Below are 6,176 nucleotides of genomic sequence, written 5' to 3' on the forward strand. Positions count from 1 at the left end.
GAGGGTGGAATGGAAAGCTACGCGAGTTAGTGAAGTTGCAGAATGAGACTTGGCACAGGAAAACAAGTCATAGACCAGGTGACAATGAGAAGGAACATCTATTTGTCACCTTTCGCTACCGGTAAGAGTGACGTGTAGCACAGGCAAGGCGCAACGACGTCCGGAGACTCATGGAGTACACACATGCAGAGGACTGTGTTCGTGTACATGCGTCTTCTTATGTCCTTGGGTCTGCGCGCTCACCTGTTGTCTTTAGGCAACCGGAAGAACCTTTCAGGGTTTGTTTCTGAGGTATTCGGGCACCTCTACACGATGCCCGAGCGGTGCGAGTCGTGAAACGGGTGAAACATCGCGCAGCACAAGCACACAGCTATCGAAGACCACGAAACTGACGAAACTGCCTCCGCCGGTCAACGCACAGCAGCGCACGCTTCCTAATAACAGGAGATAACGAGACATGAAACTTCATGCAGCGGGCTAAGCTGGCGCCGGGCCGGCGGGTGAACGCGAAGACAGTCGAAAGTGAGGCAGTTACGTTAGATGGCAACGGAAGAGGAGTTGATAGGAGGGGCGAAAGGGCACAGTGTCCTGGATCGGCGCGCGCCGAACTAAAAGGCCGTGCAAGGGAAGCGGAGTTGCTTTCCCGCCCTCCCGATTGATGGCGCTAATTACCTCTGCCACGGAAGCGGCGGAGTTTCCGAGGCCGGGTGTGAGCTCGGCTACGACGGAGACAGACGACATCACTACTGGTGCAGCTAATCCAACGCCACCTAGATAAGACGAGACCTTTTCACTCTGATCCATGGCGTCGTGTTACTTTGTCCGACTGTCATAAGATCTAATGGGGATGTTCCCGAGTAGCCAAAAGTGATTTTTGACGTCACCGTGTTTATCACGCCAGCCCTGTCAATAGAAATTTCGGGCCAGGTAGTGTGGCATCGTGGAACGCAGAAAACAAGTCTTGCGTGCTATCTAGGTGGTGTTGGTTAATCGCACGCATCTCTTTCTCTTTTTGTTTTCGCGCATGCGCATGGGGTTGCACAGAAGACGTTTTCGGCGTACAGGCGACCGACAGATGGACGGAAAGACGGATTAATGGGCTAGCGATATACAGATTCGCTGTAAAAAGAAATAACCAGGCTAACGTGTGCACTGAAAAGACGATCGAGTGGTAGGCACGTTCCAAAGAATGAGCTCTGTCCTACTGACGTAGAAACCGCAATATTATATCAGTTTCTACACGCAGCCACTCCATTCCCCACGTTTGCCTTGCGTGGCGCTTTAGCAGATCCGACTTCGTCCTGTGAGAGCCCATTCGTTTTCCCGGCGTACTTGACACAACGCAATCCCTCGCGAATTGCTTCTTTGTTCTTACTTATTTTTTTTTGCTCTAGGGATATATTGCCCTGCTCTAGGTAGCGCGTGTCACGTTTTCGACACTCGCACATTCCAAGCTTCTCCTCTTACGACAGAGGGAGAGAGTTGAAGAGAGTTATAAAGAAAAGACACCTACGAGGGCAACCAGGCTGTCCTCAGATAGTGCCCACTTATTTCTCTTGTAGAGAAGGATTGGAACGATATTGTGGCTCGTCCTCTCCAGCGCGTTCTAGTGTGTCGTCATTTTCAGCGCTTTTTGCTCGTGATTGCCACTCGTGCTGAGAGTCCGTGCCCTGCGCTGATGGTCGGTCCCTAACGCCGGTGGCTAATAAAAGCCTCTGCAAGTGGTGGAGGTTGCTTCGGCCTACAACGTCAACCGTGGAACTGCGTTCAGTCCCGTGCTCTAACCTCAACCATGCCTGAAGCCGCATCCCAGCAAACGCTTCCTACTCCATCCCAGCACGCGCCTCCTAAGCCACTCCTGTACTCTGGTGGGCCTCGCCACAGGGACCCTGTCATTTTCAGCCGCGCGGACGACACCGACGTCGCGCACTGGCTGACCAAATATCAAAGGGTAAGCACCCGCAAGAAATCGGACGATCCCGCCAAACTGAGCAACATGCTCTTCTATGTCGCGGATGTCGCCAGTCTCTGGTGCAACAACCATGAGACCGACTTTCTGACGTGATCCTCGTTCAAGACCTCTCTAGTGGCTCTGTTTGGTCGCCCGGCTGTGCGCAAGCTGTGAGCGTTTGCGATAACGTGCATGGCAGTCGGGTGAATCATTTACCAGCTACATAGAAGATGATGCGAAAACATCAAATGGCCCACTGAGCTAACAAAGCCGGCGTTCCGCGTTTGAGCAGCTAAACGGCACCTTAATTTCGATTATCTGCGACGACGTGTCACGAGCGCGCTCAATATCTTTCTCATTAGCTGCGACGCCGTGGCACGAGGACTCCTCCACGGAGCAGAGCGGTCCAAAGGGGACACCTTCTACAGCAGTAGCGCGCCAGGCGTTGCGCGAAGGGAGAGGGCATCACCACAATGCCAAATCACCCTCACTCTCGCTCTCTCGGTAGCCTGCGTTATCCGCACGTTCCTTTCCTCGCAAGCTCTCGCCTGCATTCAAACTGCACGTGGGCAAGGCCAAATCAAAACCCGCCAAGCGTCCCTATGCGCTCGCTTGCCCGCGAGGTGTTCGTAACTCGAAGGACAGCGCAGCTGCTTTCAATTTGGCATTAATGCTTTTCCTTTTACAACTCATAAAAAAAAGTGCTCAGGTGTTCTCGGATTTTTTTAACAAGGGTCCCTGAGTGAGCTACTTTGAGCAAGCTCTTTGTATGTAGATGTGAGAATGCCACAGGTAACCTCTAAAAAATTATATATATATATATATATAGTCGAACTATCTGCCATATATATATGTGTGTGTATACATATATATATATATATATATATATATATATATATATATATATATATATATATATATATATATATATATATATATCTTGTGAGACGAGGTTTAGGCAGCCAGTCTCTTCTTTATTCTCCCGAGACAGAGCCCCACCACCAGGTCCCAAAACGGTGATGATGAGTATGTACAGGTGAGAATATGAAGCGTATGAATAATGCTCACACTAATTTCCCCGCACGCGCAAGCGGCCAGCCAGGCCGCGACTTAGCCAGGAGGGGAACGCTGAACGAATCGTTTTAGGCGCGAAACATGGACGATCTCCGAACCACGACAACGATGGTCGGAAGAAACGTCTACGGGAGTAACGCGATAGTTCAAGGGGGATGTTTGTTCGTTAATAATATAGGGTCCAAGAAAGCGGGATTCAAACTTCTCGCACAAACCGGGTGCACGAATAGGCGTCCAAAGAAGCACTTCCTCTCCGGGACGAAAGGAGACGTCGCGACGAGAGATGTCGTAACGTTGCTTGCGATCTAGCTGACTGACTTCTGTGTTGAAACGAGCACGTTGACGGCATTCCTCAAGTCTCGAAACGAACTGTTCGGGTGTACTGTCTGAGGTGTTAGTTGGAGCATTGAAGAAAGCGGCGTCGATGGTGAATGTCGGTGAACGGCCGAAAACTAGGTAGAAAGGTGAGTATCCCGTAGTTCGTTGGATAGCGGTGTTGTGAGCAAAAGTCACGAAAGGTAAAAGTTTGTCCCAATTGTCGTGGTTTGGCCCGATATACATCGATATCATATCAATTAGTGTGCGATGAAATCGCTCGGTTAAGCCATTTGTTTGTGGGTGATATGCGGATGTCGTCTTATGAACTGTGCCACAAGCTCCGAGTACTTCTGCGAGCATTGTTGACATGAAAGTCTTGCCGCGGTCGCTTAACAGTACACGAGGGGCACCATGGCGCAGCACAATGGCATCTAGAAAGAAGGTGGCGACGTCGGAGGCTGAACTAGAGCGTAGAGGAGCGGTCTCTGCGTAACGTGTGAGCTGGTCAACAGCTGTCACGACCCATCGATGACCCGCTGGCGTTATGGGCAAAGGGCCGACTAGGTCTATCCCAACGATGGCAAACGGTGTCTCGGGACATGGGATGGGCTGTAAAAGCCCAGCAGGAGGCGAAGTCGGTCGTTTCCGCCGTTGAAACTGAACGCAAGAAGCGACGTACTTGGCCACAAAGGTAGACATGCCTGGCCAAAAGAAACGGCTCCTAACGCGGTGGTATGTTTTGTGGAATCCCAAATGGCCAGCAGATGGGTCGTCGTGCAAGGCTTCAAGGACTTGTGTGCGCATTGTTCGCAGGCGCTTAGCAAAGGGCATTTCTTAATACAAGCTACGCTCGAATGAGTCATTCGTGCAGTCGGAGGGGGTGAGCTTCCAACCAACCAAAACTTTGTATGTACCTATGTAAACACGCATATACAAACACACACATGAACGTACAAATAGGGGGTAGGACCGCCTTCGATTCCCCAAAATAAAATACTCCCGTGGCTCGAACAGCTCCAGAGTTCGCTCGCAAACGCGCAGTAGGTTGCCACAAAAGGTGGTGAAATGATTTTCAGCATGCATATGAAGTTGTCTTATCATTGTCAGAAAGCAAGAAATGTTTTAGGAGTGATTAAAACTTCACACACGTAAGCTGGACACTTAGCGCATTTTGGCTGCCGAAACCAGCCGATTAATGACCGTCGCCAAGAGAGCTATCATGCCTGCAGTTATGTCAGTGACCGTTAACAGAGCGTCATTTATCAATAACCATCGTTCACAACAGCTGCACGTTTTCGATTCATGCGGTGCAGACACAGATTTAAGCGCATTTCAAATGCGAGTGTGCGTACCCCGCACCTCCACCACTTGTGAGACGAGGTTTAGGCAGCCAGTCTCTTCTTTATTCTCCCGAGACAGAGCCCCACCACCAGGTCCCAAAACGGTGATGATGAGTATGTACAGGTGAGAATATGAAGCGTATGAATAATGCTCACAATATATATATATATATATATACATACATATATATGTGGCAGATAGTTCGACTCTAGTTTATGAGCATGTCTTCTCGAAGCGGCGGAGACACTATTTGCAGAAAAAATTGGAATGCAAAATCGACTAATTTACAAGAATCCAATTATTAACTTTTAGATAAGTATTGTATGATCCATATAGCAATTTACAAATTATAGCAGTGCACATCGCAAGGTGGATGCACTGGGAACGAATTCTCAGGACGACACCAGTTTCGAGATATCCATTCCCGAACTTTGCGGTGAAATGCGTTGGCCTTCCAGTTACTATATATATATATATATATATATATATATATATATATATATATATATATATATATATATATAGAGAGAGAGAGAGAGAGAGAGAGAGAGAGAGAGACGTCGTTCTAAGCTCTACAATGTGACTGGCTTCCCACACTTCCGTGTGCCTAGATTTAGGTGCACGTAAAACCCCAAATATTATTATTATTCCTACACTTCACACGCAAGCTTCTTGGCACTTTGAAACTTCAATGCTAGCACAATAAAACATTTTTTTCTTGCAGTTGTGTTTGTTTCTTATCTTATACCTCACTAAGAACACATTTATCACCGAGAAGTGATTGCTTCATACTTGGGAACGACGAAACGCAACCAAAATGAAAACAAGGACGACACAACCGATAATAGTATTTATGTGAACTGACTTTGACGTTTCAATGTGCTTCATGTGACCTGTTCTGTGACCCTTCTCCTCTAAATTTACGTGAGATAAATTTATTTTCCAACTCGGTTCATATGATTTCTGTTGCGAATGGTTTTAGTGTATTTACGTCATCTTACTGTATGACTTCTTTGTTCTCGTTATGTTTTTTTGTTGAGTTACGGCTTGTTATTTAATATTTACTATTTCTTTGTTCAAAGTTCAAAGAAGCAGCCGGTGCCGTTTAAACGCAACAACGTCTGCTAAATGTCATGTTTTAAAGAAAAACATTTAACAAGATATAGTCATTGGATCACAAGCTTAACTTTTTGCCTTTTCAGGCTCCATGTCCCATTTTCCCTTCCCTCTGTGCAGACTAGCAGGTTAGAGCACACTAGCTTAGACCATCTTCTCTGCCTTCTTTCAAATAAATCATCCCTCTCAGGGAAATGGCAAGAAATTATCACAGTACAAAGGAGAAGCTAGAAGTTCTTAAAGGGCGAAACAACGATTTTGTTTTAGGCAATGTTCGGACTACATTGTTGCGAGCACCAGGCAGATGTGGCGAACTAGGAATCCACGACAGAATGCGTAACACCCTTCCTTGTTCGTAATGACGAAGACAAATGCA

General features: G+C 47.5%; 1 protein-coding gene across 12 annotated transcripts in view; it reads right to left on the reverse strand.

The window, feature by feature from the left end:
• The window catches only part of LOC135909078 (gonadotropin-releasing hormone receptor-like), a 538,207-nt gene that overhangs the window by 109,749 nt on the left and 422,282 nt on the right, over positions 1–6,176 (reverse strand). The gene's annotated exons all lie outside the window — the stretch shown is intronic.

This window comes from Dermacentor albipictus, chromosome 1 (genome assembly GCF_038994185.2).
Source record: "Dermacentor albipictus isolate Rhodes 1998 colony chromosome 1, USDA_Dalb.pri_finalv2, whole genome shotgun sequence".
In the NCBI taxonomy this organism is placed as follows: domain Eukaryota; kingdom Metazoa; phylum Arthropoda; class Arachnida; order Ixodida; family Ixodidae; genus Dermacentor; species Dermacentor albipictus.